Below are 23,078 nucleotides of genomic sequence, written 5' to 3'. Positions count from 1 at the left end.
AGATAAGCAAAGAATCTTAAAGAGCACCAAGAGAAAAAGCAGAGTATTTACAAAGAATCAACAATTACACCTGTCATTAGCAAAAATAGTGATTAAACTATTTAGAAATTTTATTTCTAAATTTCATTTATTTATTTTTAAACTATTTAGAAATTTTATCATTCAGGGGAGAACAACAGAGACATTTTCAGACCACCTTAGTAATTCATAGAACCTTATTGAAAGAAACAATAAAGGATGTAATTCAATAAGAATTAAACTGAATCCAGGATGAAGAGTTGATAAATATTCCACCGTATTTTCTTCCCATTCACATACTAACAAATTTATTGGTGTACTAGTAAAACCAAATAATATATGCAGAGTACTTTGTAATAAGCAGTCAATTAATGAGCTATTAGGAGTATTTTAAAATTGTATATTTTAACCTTCAGTTGCTGGGGGTATAAAAATATAGGGGATTTTTGCATAGTGTTAGCCACACTCTTAAACCCTCTTATTATTTCTAGTAATTTAACTGCACTTTCTGATTAGAGTTTTCTGAGCTATAAATTGGTATGACTTGAAAATTAGGGGATATGATTACTAAGAGGTAGATTTGTATAGGATGATTTCAAGAGCTCTGGATTAATTCACTAAGTAACAGGTGTGTCAAAAGTGGAAACGGGAGGGGAATTCTGAGAGGAGTCAACACCATAGGAGATTTCTGCAAAACATCTGTGTTGTCTGTGCTTTAGTTTCCTCATCTGAAACGGGAATATAATGATGATTCCCACCACATGAATTTGTACTACCTTCCTAGGAGAGGTCCAGCTTTTTCTTTATAGCTATTTCACTGTCACCAGAGTGCCAAAGATTTAAATTTATTTTTTTTAAGGATTTTATTTATTTGACAGAGAAAGAGATGGCCAGAGAGGAAACACAAGCAGTGGGAGTGGGAGAGGGAGAAGCAGGCTTTCCGCTGAGAGGGGAGTCCAATGTGGGGCTCGATCCTGAACCCTGGGATCATGACCTAAGCCAAAGGCAGACCCTTAACAACTGAGCCACCCAGGGGCTCCAAGATTTAAATTTATTAAGGGTTTCATGGCACCAAGTACAGTACCAGCTCTTTATTGTACAGAGAACTTAAGCAGAGCCATCATGAAGACTCTGTATTCAAGTGTCAACCATAGGGCCATAATCTGAGTTCGGATTTAACTAGCAATTCCTTGCAAATAGAGTGAAGCTTTTCTCATCTGTCACTATGTTGCTCTGCAAGATGTGCCTGTGAATGCAATTAGCAGGCAACACTTGCCCTGTATCATAAATAGCAAAGCAAGAGGTCTTCAGTGTTAGGCATTACGACGGATCCTAGGAGTCAACAGCACTTCTGCCAGACTAAGATCTCACCCCTCCACCTGTTCTGGCAAGAGGTTTCCACTTCACACATGCAGCCTCTCAATGCTCCGAGTGACTACACAGAGGCAAATGCAGATGAATTCCATTATTCATGAATACTTAGCCTATTTCTTGCTTTCTCTTCTTGATTACATTTCCACTCTAGGAAGGGAGGCTAGGAGCTGGGATCAAAGTTCCAAAAGTATCTTAGGTTTCCTCATGAATAAAGATCTGAAGAATTCCTAAAGCCACTTAAGCCTTCCATTGCCATCCATTGTGGTCCAGGCCCTGCATCTCCTCGGGTAAGATCCTCAGGCAGAAAGATGGTTGATCCCCACTGGCCTCCACTCACACTGCTGGTGGCCTCCAGACCAGAGAACCTTTTCAGAAAACTCAACTCTTAGGCCGGGTCCAAGCCTCCATTCTCCAAACAATTGGAAACCACAGTGAATATATTCTTCTTATTTTCTGTAGGAGACCACTCCAGCACTAACGTAGTTTGTATGTGATTTTCTACTTTGCAGCAGGAGGCTGTGGGAAGTTTCTGGCTTTGTTTTCCTTTTTCATGGTTTTAACTAATGCATCTGAGAAGAGGCTTGAAGAAAAAGCAGGTGACATAAGTGGAATTCTGTAGCTTTTATGCTAGAAACCCTTCTGAATTATCAACAAGGTACATGTTCCCAGAGGGAACTATTTATCAGCCAGTGGGAGAAGAGTCGACCAACTAAGCCTTGTGGTTCAGAGAAGAGCAGCCTCTATCCTAAAGGTCTTCCCTCTTGGTGCCTCCCAACTCTCTCACCAGGATTTTTAGACATCTTTTTAGCATTCTCTTCCAATGTCTGAAAATCCTACAGATGCTGCAGCTGGCACCCTACAGTTAACAATTACACTGTCTATAGATACCGGTGTTCCTTTCCAGATACGAACCCTTATTTCCTTAATTCCATCCCAGGTAGAGTGTGGTCAATTCAAGTTCCCTTTCTCTATGTTGCCAATTGGTAATAGTGACACATCCCATTTATGTAATGATTTGCTTCTTTGGGAATCCCTTTTGCTTCTATTTCTTAATTCTCAAAACAAGCATGTAGAACAAGTCATAGTCTAATTATAAAGAAAAGGAATCCAAAGGTCCTCATCGAGTTAAATAGTGGGAACCCTAGACCCAATAATGCCTTTTATTTATTCAATGGCATTTTCACTGTAACACGTTGCCTCTCTGTCTACTGATGGTTATGGCTGACAAAACCTGGATCCTGGGTGAGTGATAAGGATCAAAAGCAAATTATTGAGAGCCATGTATCTAACCCTGACTAAACCCAGAAAAGCAGATGCTGATTTTCTGGAGACAGAGTATCACTAAGAAAACAAAATCTCACATCTGGAGCCACCAGAGAATCATATATAACCACAGAGAATATAATTGTTCATTGTGAGGTATCAGCTACAGAGGCTGCAGGATTTTCAGACAATGAAAAACAGTGATAAAAGATGTCCAAAAATGTTTCAAGTTGATCTTGAAAGATGGGAAACATGGGGAAAGTCAGAGGTGACAGGAGGGCAAAGGAACAGCAAAATGTGCAAAAGAATGTGATCTTGTGATAAAGACTGCTCTGTGCTGCTACTTCTCCCAGAATTTTATCCTCAGGGCCTCCTGTGGGAACGGAAAAAAAAAACCTCAGTCGCTCCTCAAGGGGAGCTCCCACTACCAGGCAGTGCACCTGCTGCGTGCTGTTCTGTGTGGGGCATTCTGCCAGACGGAGCAGGGCCTAAGGAGGTCATGAGGGCTCTCAGAGTCACACCATGAAAACATCTGGCTCGGGGACTGCTTGCCTATGTTCTGTCCAGCACAGCTGGCCGTGTAAAGTGATTCTTATCTCCTTCAAATATGCAACATAAATACTCCATATACATGAGTTTGCAGGGGAAAATCATCCTTCCATCCCGTATCTTTGTGTTAAAGTTGTTACTTAGAACAACCATGAACGGGGATCTCTAACTATCAACCTAAGCATTTTTCTCTCTCTCCAAGGATGTTTCCACATAGATGTTTGGGAATGGGAATTTCTGAAGGCAAGGATACCTCACTAGTCAGAGTAAGTCTAAACCTTTCTACTTCTAGACAGTGTTGAGTGGCTCAGATGGCTATGGCCGAAAAGGAAATCTGAGCAGTGGCTTGGACTGAAATTGTCCAATCTCAGAGGTTTGCTCCATCTCCTTTGGAGGGCTATTATGCCTAGACTCCTCTCTGCCACCTAGTGGTCATTCCTTCTCTTGCCTGCTTTTTTTGCTCTTTTTCTAAACCCTTGGCTGACTCCTACAGCACCAGCCTGGATAAAGAAATACACACGTTCCCTGTAGGCCCTTTGCTAAAACTCCTAGGAAGATACAAACTAACCTCTTTCCAGCCCCTACTTTGACATTGCACATTGTTTTGAAACTGCTCCCCATACTAAATTGTCTGTTAACCTGTAGGTTTTATAAGGCACCTTGAACAGTGTTTTTATATGGGAACTTGTAGACACTGCCATGAAAATTAATTGAGTTATCATTAAAAGGGATGCCTCTGAAACAAAAATCATTCTCATCATTTCTCTTCTCTGAGTGGTTTATCATCTGTAAGCTTAGCATTTGTTTTAGAATGAGGGCTCACATGCAACCAGTGCCTCCTTCCTCTAACAAAGTGCCTATGTGAACGGTATTTAGGACAGCAGCTCATGTTTATTTTGGCCCAATAAGATTTTTACATCCATACACTGTCCCAGGTCCTATGAGAAGCCTGAACGGGATTTAGATGGAATTTTTTTCTTTCATACTCTGTCTTCTTTCATTATTACTGACAGCAAGATGCACTATGAAATAGGCGGCTGGATGGCATCCCAATTTTTTAGAGCAGCCAATTTCTGGGAATTCTTCTGAAGAATTGTTTACTTTGTAGCCTCTTAACCACTATAAAAAAAATCAGTCCCCATCAGAGAGAAGCTCTAAAAACCAGTATACAATTGGGTTGAAGAAGGAGAAGGCAGGTTTCTAGGGAGTAAAGTGGAATAGTGTGACAAAGTAGGTTTAGTGTTCTGAGGGACAGAGGAAAGGTGGCTAAGGGCCACCAAGTGAGGAAGACTGGGGGCAACCAAGACCAAATACTGACCCCTAAACCTTCAATGAGTACCTTAAAATTTTCTTATATGTCCACCTTCTTAAAAAGATACAGTTCTCAGGTTTACCTTTGGCACTGGCTGCTCCCAGAATACACACTCTGGTTTCACAGCTACTCTGTGCGACCTTGGACAAAACTCAACATTCTTCTTACCTCACTGTTTTATTAAGTGTTTCTGGGAGATCACCTGTACCCTATCTTTGTTAGAATGAAGATTCCTGGGTGCCATCTCAGACCTAGTGAATCAGACAGAATCTTCAAAGGCCATGTTCGGGAATCTAAATTTCTTTTCCAAACAGATAATTCTTAAAAACAACAAAAATTGACAACCCACTTGCCTAAAGTACAAGGACACTGCCACTTGTAGCATATTAATGATCTCAAAGCATCATTTCATCTGAGACACTGGAGGAAGCACCATCTTGCCAATTTTATTAAAAGCCCTTCCTCCCAGGTAAGCTTGTTAGAACATCCTTGAAATGACAACGTAAGAAATGAAAGTGCCATTAGGCCCCATTTAGTAACTGCAGAGTTACTGGTTACTTTTACGGGTTTTGTTTTTTGTTTTTTGTTTTTTTCCCAAGCCATTGCATACAAATTATATTTTCTACTGTGTCAGCATTTTTCTAATTCAAATTTCCACTAGTAATCTGTTTTGCTGTGAATACTGGGTAAACTTCATGCCCGGCAGCTAAAATTTTTGGATGCAACAACTCATTTACAAAATTCTCATATATTCATCAAGGAATGAAAGCATGATTTTGCAGAATTGAATTTTAGAGCTCTGATGCAACTGAAAATTATATGGACCAATTTCCTCATTTTAAATTAGAAGCATTAACTTGACTTTTCTCTTCCCATCCCCATCTCAGCCCCCAACTCATCATAGCTTTCCTAATTCTAAATATCCTTCAAATTTTTTCTTTCCCTCTTCTGTGCTGTGTCAGCACTTTGCCTCAACCCCTCTATGAAAGGTAGTACATTTGATATTAAATATAGATATAGATATATAGATATAGATATAGATATAGATATCCCCCTAATGAATCCTTGAAAACAGAAACGGCATCTTCTTAATCCCTGTAACTAACTTGTAGGCAGTACAGGGTACTTAGTTAGTGATAAATTTTAGTTGGGAAAAACCTGGCACAGGGCATGCTGGGAGGCAGTAGAAGAATTAACATGGTCATTACTATAATTGCAGACAATTATTTAGTTCTTGCCATGCAAGGGTTATAAGTGTTTTACAGCATTATTGTACTTAATTCTTATAACAAACCACAAAACCACACATTATTGTTTTCCCATTTTAAAGTTGAAAAGACTGAGGCACTGACAGATCAAATAACTTTCCCTCAATTATATGACTGGAAAGAGAGAGACCAATGACTGGAAAAGGGAAGTATAAATCTTGAGATTCTCCTCGCATTATCATACTGCGCTGCTGCTCATAGTGGTACAGGACAGTCTTCCTTCCGCAACCATGCTTTCCCACTGTGCACACCCCATCACAGTCAAAGATGGAAAACTTGACATTGTGAAAGCCCGATCCTCAAGGAAACACACTCTTACAGATTAGAATGGCTGAATTTCACAACATGGTCACAGAATTGTGGGGCATCAAGAACAAACAGAACCAGAATGAATATATTTTTTTAAACGTTTTTATAGATTTCTCATAATATGAGCTTATGAAACTTGAGATACATGAAATCAACCCATCAATAGTTGTTAAAAGTATAAAAAGTATAAAAATACATAAATAGTCATTTTTGGTCTCACTCTAACCAATAATTTGGAAGGAAAAGGCTATCTATATGGAAATGCCAAAATCTTTCTTGGAATAAAACAAACAAGTAAATGTGTATGGAGAGGACAAGAAACCATAAAGTGCAAAAGGTGGGCATGTGTCCACCCTCCACATAAACCATTACAGTTCCATGACTTAATCCCAGAACTCTGTTAACAGTTCTCTACTAAGGATCTCAGGAGAATTTACTTGGTTTTCACCTACCAGTGTGCTGCCCCACCCCCGCCGCCCCTGCCCCGTGCCTTTTTCTGTACTACTATGTGAGTTGTTACCCAGTTTTATCCCTTCTTCCCCTCCAAATATTAAATCCTTCTCACCATGAAGTACATGGTAGGTGGTAAATTAATCCCATTGATCAGAAACCTGAGCTTACCTGATTTCTCTGTGACCCCATAACATGCTAAATCACATTTATGTCACCCTCATGAGAGAGACACTATCACTCCAGGATTCCTTGACTCTCACCTCAACACAGCTCAACCAACCAAGTACGTTAAACCCCACAACTGTTCCTGCCTAGTCCTAAAGTAACAATTTTGTAATCTTACACACCCCATAGGCACCTTCATCTGCATTCTTCCTTTTTTATATCCCTTATTGGAAAACATCACAATGTTGGTGATTTTGAAGACATTATGAAGTAACTATTTGTATGGCTGTTGATCTCACTATAGCATGAGCTCCTAGAAATCAGGAGCAACTTTTTTTTTTAAACTGTTCTTCCTCATAGGGTGCCTAACATAGTATCTTGCTTAAAGAATTTGGTTAATAAATATATGCTAATTTAATTGAACAAAAATACAGAATAAAGATCTTTGACTTGAATGTACAGTGTTTACTTCTTCTAGCACTAGTACCACTTCCAGTAGGTTTTTGCTTTTTCTAAGGGTTTTGTTGCAGAATTCAAAAAAGCCCAGAGCCCTTCATTACTCCTAGTGGTCATACTTGTTGCAATGTGTTATAATGTGATGCTTCATCTCATTTCATCAAAAAGTGGAGTTCATTTCCTCTCCACTTGATTCTAGGTTGTGTGACTTGCTTTGGCCAACAGAGTTCAGCAGAAATGATGGTGTGCCAGTTCTGGACTACCGTCCTAAAACCTTGCATGCTCTACTTACTCTTTTGGAAACCTGGAACTACCATGAACACATGCCTGGCTGAGGCTGTTGGAGGGCTGGAGACACTTGTTATAGCCATCCTGTTGCCCCAGCCAACAGCCAACCAACTCCAGAAGCATCCCTGCTTGGCTGACCTACAGCTGACTACAGATACACAAGAGGGCCAAGATGAAACCCAAATTGCCCAAATGATTCAGCCTAAGTTATAAACTAAATAAATAGTTGCTGATTAAGGCCACTAAATTTTGCAGTGATTTTTTATGCATTAGTTACAAGTTCTAAGTATTGACATCTAGTGATTTTAATCCTCATTTGTAGTAAGCAAGAACCTACAGCTGGAGCCTCAGAGGCTCTAACTGCAGGTTGGACATTACCCTGGCTCTTTATCAGCCCTCTGGTAGTGGGTGTCAGACAGATTACCAATGCTCCTCCCTGCTTTGGCTTCTGATGTTGCTCTCCAGGTTTGCTCAAACTTGAGAGTTTTAATCTCATGTTAATAAATATGTGCCTGTTCAGGCAATTTGTTTGGGTATAATTATGCCAGTCTCTTAGGAAATTACTGCCACCTAAGTTATTACAAATTCACCTTGGAGACACTGCATCTGGCTGGTTCTTGTTCAGTCAAGTGCTCCCTTGCCAGAGACCAATACATAATGCTTTAAAGCTCTCTCTGCTTAAATTCCTCTTCCTTCTTGGCATGATTCTTGCTAGAAACACCCTGCATAAAACACAGCTCTAGAGAATCAAAAGAGCTGATATGTCCAGAGGCACACTGCAGCAAGGAGGTGAGAGGTTCTTAAATTTAAAAAAAAAAAAAATGAGTTTGAATTCCAGTTTTTATTTTTCTTTCCTTCTAACTGTTTTGAAAAAATGAGGCTGTTTGTTCTTCTATGGAATAGCCTGCCTTGCAGAAGAATTGACAGAATTCAATGTCCAGGAACCAGACATCTTTGAGCTCCAGAGATTATGTGGAAATTCCTTCACTGGAAAGTCTATTTCTATTGGGTCCTTTGAAAAAGAGTGACCTGTAGCTATAATAGATAACAAACAAACAAACAAACAAAGACCCCTGTGCCTCTGAGCAGTAGCACATCAAGGCCAGAGTATTGGGAGATGTCCACCCCAGGTGCAGGTAATAAATGGACTATTATTTGTAGAGAATTTAAAAACAATAATGAAATGGACAAAAGTCAGTGTGTTCTTTATTATTACCATGAGTCAGCACTTCTAAACAATGTCAGTGATAATATACTTATTTTTGTGGATGTCCCATCAAAACTGACCTTCGTGTACCTGCTTCCTTATGTGTGTTCTTCTCTTTAAAGGAACCCTGTAAGGAGGCTGAAGACCTATCCCAATGATTCTGGCAAAGCTTAGGCCATTTCAGAAACCTTCCTATTGGAGCTGTCTTCAGGTGTTCTTTTCAATTAATAGTCTCAATGGTAATAAATATGTATTCTTACACATTGAAAGCAACTGAAAGCCAGACGGTTCTTTGCTACCCCATCATGTAGCCAGCAGGGATTATAAGGGTTCTTGATTCTTGGCTATCTCATTCATGGGAGGGCAAGGATGGGGAACAGAGCTACCTCAGTCCCATGTTCTAAATACAGAACTACATTTATGACATTATAAGGAATCTCAATGTGTGATGGAATATACAAAAAAAAAAAAAGGAATTAAATAACTAAACTGGAAATGAAAAATACAACATTAGAAATGAAGATTCCGGGGCACCTGGGTGGCTCAGCGGGTTAAAGCCTCTGCCTTCGGCTCAGGTCATGATCCCAGGGTCCTGGGATCGAGCCCCGCATCGGGCTCCCCGCTGAGCAGGGAGCCTGCTTCCCTTCCTCTCTCTCTGCCTGCCTCTCTGCCTGCTTGTGATCTCTGTCTGTCAAATAAATTAATTAATTAAAAAAAAAAGAAATGAGGATTCCATTTGATGACATTAACAGTAGACTGATAAAACAAAAAAGAACCAATGAAATATAAATTGAAACATATAGGTAATCCAAACAAAATTTTTAAAAAAATAGTGAAAAATATTGAACACAGCATCAGAAATATGTAAGACAATATTAAATAGTCTAACACATGTGTAATGAAGTCCTGGAAGGAGAAAGAACAAAGGTCAGTAGAAATATCTGAAGAGATGCTGATCGAGGATTTTCAAAAATTGGTGAAATTTTCAATCCACAGATTAAGGAAGCTCATTGAATCCAACAGGATAAGTTAAGTCAGAACAATGCATACCATACTTTTAAAAACTAAAGCTAAGGGAAAATTATTAAAATCAGCCAGAAAAAAAAAGATTATATGTAAGGAAAAACTGATATTAAACACACACACACACACACACACACACACACACACACACAACTTGGGTCACCTAGGTGGCTCAGTTAGTTAAAACATCCTACTCTTGATTTTGGCTCAGGTCATGATCTCAAGATTGTGAGATTGAGCCCCACATAAGGCTCCATGCTGTACACTGGAGCCTGCTTGAGATTCTCTCTCTCTCCATCTCCCCCTCCTCTTTTTTCTTTTTCCCTTTCTTTAAAAAACAAACAAAACAAACAAACAAACAAATCTTGTCACCTAAAACAATGGAGGTCAAAAGTCAAATAAACAGCATGTAGAGAAATGGGTTCTGGACTCTAAAACAGTATGTAGAAAAGGTTGAAAGAAAAAAGCCCTGTTAATTTAGAATTCTATCACACATGAAAAAGGCAAAATAATGACATTCTAGACAGAAAAAAAAGTCAATATAATTCAGTTTCAAAAGATCTTCACTAAAAAAAAACAAACAAGCAAACAGAAGATCTTCACTACAAGAACTATTAGGAGAATTTCTTCAGGCTAAAGGGAAATACAATGGATGGGAATTCAGATGAGCAAAAGTCATGGTAAACTTGAATAATATTAATATTAGATAACAGTATTTTATCGACATTAATTTTTTTCAGTTTGGTATTATACTGTGGTTATAGAAGATTTTCACATTTGAGTAATTGGGGTACATTCTTTCATTGTTTTTACAATTTTTTCAAAGTTTCATAAGATTAAAAAATTTAATGTTAAAAAATATATTAAAAGAAGGAACAAAGTTGGAGGATGTATGGTACCTGATTTCAAAACTTACTATAAAGCTACAATAATCAAGAAAAGTCTGATACTGATACCTTAAGGATAGATCATGTCTATAATTATATTTAATCAATAAAACAAAATAGAGTCCAGAAAGAGATCCCCACAAATATGTTGATTTATGACCAAAGTACTGAAGCAAATCAATAGAGAAGGATACTTTTTTTCAATAAAGAGTACCAGAACATACAGATACCTAGATAAAAAAAGAAATTAACCATAACATTTACTTCACACCAATCACGAAAGTCCATTTGAAATGGATCATGTACCTACATTTAAAAGCAAAATCTATGAAACTTCTAGAAGGAAACAGGACAATTTCGAAACCCCACTGTATGGAAAACTTATTATAGAGGATACTAAAAGCATAAGCTTTAAAATAAAACAATTAATAAACTGGAATTTACCAAAATAAAAACAATTGTCTTTTGGAAGACAAAGGTAAGAAAATGAAAAAGCAAGCTCCAGACCAGGTGAAATATTATACATGGAAAATATTATATGTATATGGCAAGGAATTTATATCTAAAATATAAAGCATTCCCACAAATCAGCAATAAAAAATTGAACAATGCAATAAAAATTTGGGCAAACATTTGACCAGACACTTTATAAATAAAAGATGCACAAATGGCCAATTTATAAACACAAGAAAGATAGTCAGTGTGATTACTCACCATGAAAATGCAAATTTAAAAACTGAGCTATCATTTATGACCACTAGAATGGCTAATGGCTAAAAGATAAGATGGAGGATACCATATGCTGGTGAAGATTTGGAGTAACTTGATCTCTCATACTGGTGGGAATATAAAATTATTCAATACGTTTGAAGAAATGTTTGGTAGCTGCTAAAAATGTTGAGGATACATGCACCTTATGACTAAGCAATTCTATATCCAAGTTTGTATCCAGGAGAAATAAAAATCCATGAGCATAAAAGACTTGTAACAGCCTTATTCATAATAGGAAAAAAACTAGAAACAGGCCAAATGTTCCTCAACAAGAACACGAATACATAAATTCTAGTGTATTCATATAAGGGACTGCTATTTGGCGATAGAAAAGAGTAAACTGGTACCTTATGTTAAGAGATGGAAGTCAAGCTCAAGAGGTACATGCTACATACAGAGGAAATCAAAGAATGGGCAACACTAAAATGATGGAAACCAGGAAATTGGGAGCCTCTAGACTGGAAAGGAACACAAGAGAGCTTTTAGAGATGAAGAAAATATTCTAGATCATATTTTGGGTACTGGTTCCATGGCTGTATGTGAATGTCAAAATTCAACAAACTGAACAATTTAGATCAGTGTATTTAATTGTATGCGAATCATACAAAAACTAAAGAGGGAGGAGAAAGAGGATGAGGAGGGAAGGAGAGATACAGACAGAGAAGGAGAGGTGGAGGAAGAAAGGGAGGAGGGAACAGCAGGAGGAGGGAATGGCAGGGCAGTGATAAAAGATCACATGCTAATTCTGAATCAAAGTGTGCCAAATTAATCAAAACAGACATTTAAAAATTCATGGTAGTTGCACTGGATCTTTCAAAAACTAACGTTGTTATACATTTTTCAAGTTAACTTACCATTACATTTCCAAGAAAATTAACAATCCAACTGTAAAATCTGCTCTTTTCACGTGTGGATAGAGTAGAATCCATAGAAACTGATTTTTGTTTTAATGCTGAGGTTTTAAAAATCAGATGGCTGGATGAATTTCATGCCAAAATGAGTGATTATTTCAAGGTTTGAGGTTGTACACAGCAGGCCCTGTGCCCTCTCTCTCAGGTATCCAGTAGATAACCAAGTTTCTTTCTATACCCCAGCAGGATGTAGAAAGTTTCCTCAAAAACACAAATTCAAAAATCCTATTAAGAAAGTTCTGGAAACATCTTAGTCCAAGAATTAAAATTTCAGCCTCAGCAGGCTCTTTGCTTTCATCCTTTCTCCCCTTAAACAAGCAAACAAACAAACCACCCACACACCTCAACAATGAATACCTTATGCTCTTAGAAAGGTTCCATATTTGAAAGTAAATATCAGGTTTATTTATTGGTTTAATTATTTGGAGATCATATATTTAAACTTCATTATTCATCTTTTAGCAGATGATATACAGAAGTTAGGGGAAGATTTGCCTGAAAAGAACAAGTGGACTAGTATATGAGATAATGTTAAGGTGGTCTTCTTTATTCTAACAATGGAAGCACTACCTTTTTCTCCAGGCTGTGTTTTCTTTTTTCAATTTAAGCTTTCCAAAAATGACTATGATTAGTTTCTGATAATCAGATATATGGACTCAAACACTTCTGTTATTTTTCTCTAAATTTGTTTATTCTTTCTTTTGCTCTCTCAGGGAAGAGGGAACAGGAGACTTTTTTCTTTTTTCTTTTTCTTTTTTTTTTTTTGTAATGTTCAAGTAGATTTGACATTGAATTGATTTACTTAGTTTTGGTCTTTTTGGAGAGACAACACCAATTAAAGTTCATTTCTCTCCCCCACTTTTTCCTAGAGTCACAGCTAAATTCCAGGGAACTTTTCTGGAACCCAGAAATCATTAGGGAGAAGAACTTTTTTTTTTTTTAATTTTATATTTTTTTATTTTTTATTTTTTATTTTTTATCCCCAGGGATACAGATCTGTGAATCGCCAGGTTTACACACTTCACAGCACTCACCATAGCACATACCCTCCCCAAAGTCCATAACCCCCCCCAACCCCCCTCTGCCCAGCAACCCTCAGTTTGTTTTGTGAGATTAAGAGTCACTTATGGTTTGTCTCCCTCCCAATCCCATCTTGTTTCATTTATTCTTCTCCTACCCCCTTAACCCCCCATGTTGCATCTCCACTTCCTCATATCAGGAAGATCATATGATAGTTGTCTAGGGAGAAGAACTTTCATCTGAGACTATTCCATGAGCTCAGCTGGTCTCCGCTAAGATATAATTTATCTGTCTTTGGCTGTAGATATATCTAGCTCTCAGAAATTGACATGCCACCAAGCACATTTTCTGAGCCAGACTTTATTTGCCTCTGCACTCACTGTCCACGTAACAAGTCTTTGGCTGTATCCCTCATTCAGTTGCTAAATCCCTTTAGACCACCAGATCTCCTCCTTCCTTAACTTCTTTACCTGCTCAGGGGTGAATAAAACTGGTTTGGCTGTGTGTGTGTTTTGGGTTTTTTTTTTTTTTTCCCATTTTCATTTTCCTTCAGGAGAGAAGGGTCTTCTTAGTTTTGTCAGCCCTGTGCCTTGATGATGGGTAAAGTGATACAGTATTTTAAAATGATAAAGACTCAAGCCTCAAAGATATGGAGTCACTGTGATTATAGAATTTATCAAATGAAGCTTATGGATGGAAATCACAAGTACAAATGTGTGACCTTTCAAATATTATTGAGTCATGCAATACCTGTTTATTGGATGTGCATTATGTGTACCCAGTATCAATCTAAAAGCTGGGACTACACAGAATAATAAGGCAGACGTAATTGCTGCCTTCTTGGAATTTAACTAAAATGGAAGCCAAAGAGTGGACAAGTAATTCCAGGTTTAAGATCAATTTGGGGGAGGAACGAGGGGTGCGGCAAGAACACATGAAATAGCCCTAACCTGTGGGGGAAAGAAGAATATTCAACAGTGTTCTCTCCTGTTTTTTCACTAATTAATTACTAAATATTTTTACACTCCATATAATGTGCACAGAATTTCACTAGGCATTGAGATTCTTAGATGTGAAACTCAGAAGTCTTGCTTTTCAACAGTAACAGCAACAAAATGGTGATCCTAATTACAATATAAGTGTCAGTAAGACTTTAATTCATCCATTTACTAATGGCTATCCCTGCTGCTCAAAAACCAATACAAATGTGATTTTCTCGGCTCAATTGCCCTCTGTTCCACCTTTCCACTGAGATTTCTCAGCAGCACCTACTTGTGACACTCACTCAATAAAGAAAGAGTTGACAGCAGTGAGAAGTTGGACTAATCTTCTAATCTTGTCTTAGCCAGGCACAGTAGCCCTCCTGGTTCAGACTCAACCAGTGCCCAGACAAGAGTAAGCAGCAGATCAAAATGCAGCAATCCCAAAGGCAAAGTAACCACCACTGTGCTACCCCTCCGGCTTTCTGAGATGGTAGTCTTCTTCCTCAGCATAGAGTCAAGGTTATTTTCCCATAGTAAGACCAAGACAACTTTTTGGTGCTCATACTATTCACAGGTACCACTGATATCCCGTGGTGTCTGCTCCAGAGGTCAGGCTGCAACTTTTGATTCACACCATTTGATTAAAAAAATCAGAGATGTGTTGCCCTTGGAAATAGGCTGCAGTAAAAATAGATCAAAATATCCAGTGTCTCTAGGAAAGCTCAGGTTATTGTCTCTTTATCCAATTTTTTTAAATTTGTAAAGGCAGGAAGAGCTCTAGGTCTCTGAAGAAATTGTACAGCTAAGGGTAGATTTAATAATATAAACTTTTCTCCTGCACAATGAGAGTGACTCACAAAAATCTGAACTCACGAAGCATTTAGGGTTGTGACATCCTGGGGAAAAGCGAGAAGTTAGAACTCATATTTATCTTTCCATAATTAGAATTTGCTCTAGCTGTCACAAGGAACATCGCAGGGCTCTGAGACACCAACAGCATTCAAATTTGGAGTAATGCTGAAAATGAAGGCATATTCCACTGTCAAGCAGATCAGTTTGGAGAAATATTCCAAAAGAAGACATGTCATTCAGAGTGTTGTTTAAACTCAATGGTTTCTCTGGAGTTACTTCTACCTCCCAGGCATACCCATCTACTTGAAAGAGACACTGGCTGCACATTAAATATCTCCAAAGACCTTTTTGGAAAGAGAGATTAATGTGAGTGGTCATTAAAAACTGTGTCGGGGCCTCGTAAACACAGGCACCATGCAGAGTTTACAGAACAATCCATCAATCAGCAACAATCCTTGAGGGTCTGTTCCAAAGGCAGTGGGAGCCCCAGAAGGTCCTTGACCAGATGATTGGCATATGGAGAATGCTCTCTGTCTTATGGAAATGGTGGGTTGGCAGTAAGGGCAGCTGAAGGGGAAAGCCAATAAGAAGACAGTGCAATGGGTAAGAGCCATTTGAGAGCCTAACCTAGGTGGGGGACAGTGGATATGAAATGTTTAACAACAAGAAGCATTGGAGGTGCTGAATATCAGGGCCTGAACAGGTGGAGGTAGGACTGGAATCCAGATAATTATGTCATGGAAATGAGGAAGGCAGTGTAAGCATCAGAGAGAAAAAGGTTGGAATCTAGAGCAGCCTCAGAGGGACAATGATACTGAGGTTTAGGTAATGTCAGAACGATGTGACGAGCAAAGAGTCTTCAGGAGTCTTTGAGAACAAATTATAGCTGTGTGGCACAGAGGCCACATCTTGCCATCCGCCCAACCCATAGCCCCTCCCCACTGAATTGTTCTCCCCTTAGTAACCACAGGTCTCAAAGCACTTCTATAAGCTTCATTTTAATTATTGGCTTCAGGCTCCTGTGCTGAATCAAAGGCAGGGCAGAGTAAGTCTTCTGTGCACAGAGCCATCCTATCTACATACCCAGGCACCCCCAAGGGAGGAAAAGCACAAAGTGTTTTGGAAACATATATAGGTTAAGGGGAAAGTCATCCATCAAGACCATGAGAAGTACTGCAAATCCATAAAGGCACAATTAGCCAATGCAGAGATTACTGCCCCAGCAATGGAGTATAGACAGACACTTGCTAAGACAAAGGGACATGGGAAGAAAAAAAAATCAAGGAGGCAAAGAAGAAATTTTACCCTTTCATAGTGAAGCTCTTTTCCTACAGAGTTGGACAGAGCAGATCAAAAAGATGCTTCAGTTAATTGTGTATTGCTATTTGTTGTTTGGCAAGCTCCCTGGGAGCCTCTCAAGGGTAATCTGAAACATGACCCCACACACAGGAGAGAGACCAAAGAAAGAGGCAGGCCACTCCAGACTGATAGGTGGCACGAACTTACATATAAAGGCTTGTCTTGCACAGCCATAAAATTAGTATCTCCACACCTGCCCACCACACCTTAAAAGTTTATACTCTAAAGATGCCTTAACTGGATTCAGTAGTGTATACCATCCAGACATTCTCAACACCACATCATTATCTCAAAGCTATATCCTTTAAAGTAACCTCTGGGCGAGGGGAAGTCAACCAGAAACCGTATTTCAAGGACAGAGGTTGGGTAAGGAGCCTCTAATTGCCCAGGTCTAGCTCATGGTTCAACTGGTGGTCATGTCTTCTCAATGACCTCCCCTATACTGCTAGGATCCATTTTATCCTCTACAATGTGTCACATTATTGTTCCATTATGCTTATTTTGTTTGCTGTCAAGTCATTGCTTTTGTTTAACGTAACAAATGCGTATTTAAATGCTCTGTGTTATATAGTACTCTGCTAGTTGCTAAACGGGGTCAGGTGAGAGCAGAAGGTGGGTAAAGCAAAGGGGAAGAATAGCATATGGGAGGAGCCACAGTGCTATGGAGGGAAGGTTGGTTCGAAGTTCTAGGTTGAGTCCTTGATGTCAGGATTAGAAGTCAATTCTTAAAATCCATCATAGCAGTCAAATGGATGACAGAGAAACAAGCAATGGTTAGAGGGCAGAAAAACAAGCTTGATGAAAAAGTATGAAAAAGTCCCACTAGAAAAAATTCAGAATCAAATAGATGGACAAATTCTGAAGATCCTCAGAGATCAGTGGAAGGGTTCTCAGAACATGCAGTGCAGATCGCAAGTAACAAGACACCTTCATGGTAGAAAGGGGAAAAGACTGAGATGGACAATATCCCAGCTTCTCTCATCAGCTCACATATGACCTTAGCAAAGCTTACCAGGCCTCAGTCTTCCCAAATGTCCAAGAAGGAAGGTAAATGGCATACTTCCTGTCATGCCAGCATAGCACTGCCTTTTATTACTCTGTTTTGCAATGCAACAGGGCTCTGCTCTTCCTGATGACATTCCTAGTGACAGTCACTTTCTACTCCCCGAGCATACTTTTCATTTCATCCTTGCCATAAAACTTTTTTTCCCCTGATAAGTGAAAATATCATATGATTATCTACTCCAGGTCCTACCTGAGATCACTCATAAGCAAAATCGTAAATTAAATCCACCCAAAACTCCCCTCCGTTGTCCTTCAAAAAGAGAATCATTGCTATCTAGAGTGAGTATGCGTCCATAGCTTCATAATGCAAACTTCTTAGGCTGTCTGTGGGGAAAGAAGAAGCAGAGGAAACAAGGCAAGGGCTGACTCCTTAGGTGGAAGCCAGAGCATGTTAAATCAGATATGACCTACCTTTGGATAGGTCATTTCTGAATTTGTTTGCACATATTAGGAGAGAGATTTTCCTGATGTTATTTCATGATGAACATCATCACAGAAACCTTAGAAATGAAACAAATATTCAAAGGGCTCTCTGATTCTCTAAAACGCATTTGTTAGGGTTCAATCTTTTCTCTGGGTTACCCTATATATACTTTTACTATTAAGTTTATCTGTTTAATGCAGTTACCTCTCTGTGCAAGTATTTTAAGGACAGAGACCACACGTAAATCACCTCTGCATTGCCAGTGTCTAGCACAGTATATGGCACTGGGTAGGTACCCAATAAATATTTATGGAGGCACCCAATGAAAACGCAAATGAATAAACATGGCAAGTGGGTAATGTCCTAGTATAATAGGTCACCAATGGCTATTTACAAATTCAAAGACATGTGCTATTGGATAGCTCTCTGCCAAAGAACTCATCTGTGTGCTTCACAATTATTTCTAAATAGGGTTTGTGTAATAGTAAGAGCCGTGATTTGAGCTTCTCAGTGTGCCAGATCATGGACTGTTAGCTCATTTAATTTACACAACAACCCTGTAGACACTATCATTATCTTCATTTTATAGAGGAGATAACAGACACTAAGGGAACAAATACTACTTGCTTAAGGTTATTTCATGAGCCCGATTTTGAAAATCCAGAGCTAACTCCAAATTTTGTGCTCTAAACCAAGATGAAATATGCCTCTCTAGAGGCAGCTAACAGACTAGATCAGTGTCCCAGAACATTACCTCCCAGAGGATATTATGTTGATGAATCAGAATAGCCAGTCAAAAGGTCACCAAACCACCGCATAATCCAAAACCTCCCACTGAATTGCTAGGTGACCAGGATAAAATGCTTACATTTTGGATTTTAGGCTCCTTGTTTGCAAATAATGGTAGTAGACTCTGAAATCTCTTTCTAGAATATATTGTGACTCTATTAGGTCATGTGTTTTAACACATTTTTTCCCTCTGTCAGCTTTTTCTTATTGGCTACACTTCCTGTCACCATTCCTTGCAAATGCAGATGTACTCTTCAGTTTCAAAAAAGAAGACAACAGTAAAAACTTTAGGCTAAGTGGAGTATGAAAATGAACAGGAAAGGATTGTTAACTGAGTTTGACGTTGGAGGTGACATTGCTAATTTCTACCACCTCTTCTGTCTTTATGAAATGTACAGAATGACAGAATATCTGTCAAGGAGTGGCAGAATTCCCTGTCTTATCAGAGATGTGTGCAAATTTAAAAGCTATGCAGGTCGTCAGTGAAAAAGAGGAAAAAGGAAGGGTAATGTATGCCAAGTAATAATTGGAGCCAAAAAAGAAGGTTTAGTGGGTTTCTATGAGGCAAAAGGAAGAAATTGGAAATATAAATAAACATTCATTTAGAAAACAAGATGTAACCACTACCTTCGGTTTATAAGAATTTCAAAGATAACAGTAAATTCATGAATAGCACTGGAATTTACTTATGCAACTCAACAGATTGGCTACTATGATCAATCTTTTCCTATGTGCAAGGTATTGTGCTGGGCGATGTTAGGAGAAATGTACGTAAAGTATCAGCTACAACCTGTACCTATACCATGGCACAACAAGACCAAAACATGAAATAAACAGAAAATTTCATAAAATATATGATGCAATATTTCCAGACCCAGCACTGGACTTGACAAAAAGTAAATATTCAAACAAAGGTTGAATGGAATTGAGGTAAAATGGAAGTCTGTGTGGTACCAGTCCCAAGTGGTGAAGATTGGAGATGAGTTGGTCTAGACAGGTTTCACAGAGAAGATGAAATCGTCCCTGGGTTTTTAAAGATTGACAAGATTACAGATCAATTGATCTTTAACATACTTAGATAAGTATCTCCCAGAATTTGTGGCATGTTTGAAACCATGGTCAATGAAACTTAGAAATTTTCACTTCTCACTTGAGATCCAAATTGCATCTAACTGGGACAGTTCAAATGCAAAATACTGTGTGCATGACTGGTCTATGAGAGCTTGGTAGCAAGATGCAGAGGCAGATTTCTGTCACTTTTGGTTAGAAAGACTCCAATACAGATTCTTTGTGGATGCTCAGTAAATAGTTGCTCCTGAAGGAATGAATGATTCCTTTCAAGATACAGTACTTCAAAGAGTTGCATACCAGCTGAACTACAAGGGTGGCGCCAGTGTAACTCCATGGGTTGGCCCCTCCCACCTGTAATCTTCCACTGCAGACTGCTGAATCCCCCAGTCCTAACTGCAGCACACGTCCAGCCATAATTGCACATACAGCAGTGCATCCCATGATGGAGCCCCTTCTAAGAACTACACAGATCAACCCTTCAATGACAAGTCTGATTTCTCAAAATTTTCAGCTAGGGGAAATCGTTAAGCCCCTCAAATTAACTAGGAAGAGGGCTTCAAATTATTCCCTTTATTCTATCTGTATCAGTTACTGTATTTCTGAAATGGGAATAACAGAGCTGTTGGAGGGAACAATTATTAAAAGTGATTATGAAGAACTTTGCAATATAAAGTGCTTGTTAAAATTGAGAAGTACTCAATGTACCCTTCTCAATTCCCCCCAGACTATGAAAACCCCATTTGTAGAAATATCATAAGCTTGCCTAGACAGCAAGTATTTTGAAGCTTATGCTTCACCATTTAAATCTGTCATCTTGCAAAGTAGCTCATTATTTTAGAAATATGAGCATTTTAAAGATGCTGCTGCAGTTCTCAATCATAAGTCTTCACTGCTTTTATTCAAAATAAGCTGCCTTGAAATTGGTCTCCAAATCTATGTCTTTGCACATAGGTCTTAAATAGTGGTTATGTGTGGGCACATACGTGTATATTTTAAATGTGACATCTAGGTGACATCTCTTTTAATTATCCCTGTTAGAATGGTCTTTCCCCTTTAGAATTCCCATTCGGTTGAACAATAAGTGGGAGAATTCATTTTCTCATGTACACCTCATTGAAATGAGCTTTAGTGAGAAGTTAACTTAGCTAATTTGTTTGCTTTGTATAATTATTATAATCACCTTCTAAGTACTACCAGTGAGTAAGCACTAATATCCTAAAAGAACATCACAGGCATTTTTTATAAATCCTTCCTTTTAGTCCAAGGAATGTATTTTTGCTTCCTTCCCTATTACAGAGAGACAAAGGGATGGAGAGAAAGTGAAGTCCAGCTAAAACCCAGAGCATGAATAAAGTCAGACCTCCCTGTGAGAGGGTAACAGTGAATAAAAAGGTAGAGATGACAACATAAAGAAAACAGACTGTGGTAGAGGAGGCAGGGCAATGTAATGCATAATTGTTTGGGCTCTGGAATCAGTCTGCCTGAGTGTTTGGCACTAAAGCTTACTGCATAGGCTTGGGAACATTATTTAATTTCCCTAGTTCCCTGTTTCCTCATCTGTAATGGAGGTAATATTAGTTCATACTTCAAATTTATGCTGTTAGATATTATGTGATAATAGGTTGAGTACTTATAAAAGTGCTTGATTTATAAGAAGTGCTCTAGAATGGCTAACAAATATGAATGGCATATATTTGGAAGGACTCCCAAGAGCAGTACCCGGACACTTCTCGGGAGGGAGTTACAAGAAGAGCATCAAGCCATGCCACCCACCTCTGCCAAAATCATCTCCCACCTCTACTCTCATGGAAGGGAGCAGAAGATGGAGAAACATTGCCTGAGTCAGAGAACTTAGCTTGCTTTCTAGCTCTGCTATGCACTAGGTTGTTATTATGTTCCAGACACATTGCTAGTTGCCTTACCCTGAGACTTAGTTTCATAAATGTAAAAAAGAGAAAATAGTAACTCTTACCATAGGTTTGTCATAGGACTCAATGGTGAGAATGCATGTGAAAGCATTTTGCACATTGACAGAACACCAGTGGCTACAGATTGGATGGCGTTAATGCTAAATACATCTGGCTATGTTTATTTTACTACATAGTCTAGTTTCAGGTAATCCACATCTGCATTTGACAATGAAGTAAAAGGTTTTATGGTCATTTTCCTAAGAGCATTCACTAAAAACTATTTCCTCCAAGGGCAGAGTGTGACACTGGGTTTGTGGAACCTTGCCCCCAAAGCCCCTGCCTGCTGCTTTCCCTACAGAGGTCTGACATGAGGGAGAGAGACGTCAAGAGAACTTGTCCTAGCTTGTACCGGCTAGATGGAAGCTGTCAGAATGACTCCCATACTGCTGTGGGGGGTGAACATGTAATTAAAAAAAGAGCAAAGGTGTGGTAATTTCAGCATATTCATATATGGTGGTGTTCTTGTTTGCTATTCACTGATCAGCTTATTCATTGTCCTCTCTGCAGTGGCTGTGCCTGGCTGTCCCAGAATGTATGTTCCAATATTATAGATAAGGAAAAGGCTAATGTACCATTTTATTCAATCAGTATTTATAACATAACTTTGATGTGTAGCTGCTATGTAAAGATATCAAGGCCTGTGAACAAGATCAAAACATGCCTTGCCTTTTATTCATTTATTCATTTACCAAAAATGTCTTGACTGTCAGCTATGTGCTGGAAAATGTTCTAGGAACTAGACCAATAACAGTGAAGAGATGGAGCCCCTTTGCCCTTGCTTCTTAGAGACTGCATTTCAGTGGGAGAAAGTGATTGTAGACTGATGGTATAACTGAAAGTTTCATTACAATTATGGTACATACTATGAAAGAACAGTACAGAGCACCATGAGTGCATTTTACAAGGGACCTGACCTGGAATGAAAAGTCAGGGAAAGCTGCTTGGAGAAGATGAAATTTCATCTGGGATCCAAAGACTATGGAAGGGGTAGTTGAGCAAAGAAAGATAGAGGAGAAAAACTCCAGGAAACTAGAAATATATGTAAAGTCCCTGATGCAGAAACATCATGGAGCTTCAAGGAAATATAAGAAGGCCAGTGTGGCTAGAGTTTGGAGAATGAGTTGTGGAACGACATGTGAAGCTGGAATGATAGACTGGTGCTCAGTCTTTGGGCCACATAAGACACATTAGGGGTTTTGAAATCTATGCAATGGAAATGGGAAAAATCTAAAGGTTTTTTAAGGAAAATTACATAATAAAATCTGTGTTTTAAAACAGCAATACATATATA

Source organism: Lontra canadensis, unplaced genomic scaffold (genome assembly GCF_010015895.1).
Source record: "Lontra canadensis isolate GAN:19392208 unplaced genomic scaffold, GSC_riverotter_1.0 scaffold32, whole genome shotgun sequence".
NCBI lineage: Eukaryota > Metazoa > Chordata > Mammalia > Carnivora > Mustelidae > Lontra > Lontra canadensis.
Note: the sequence above shows the minus strand (reverse complement) of the source record.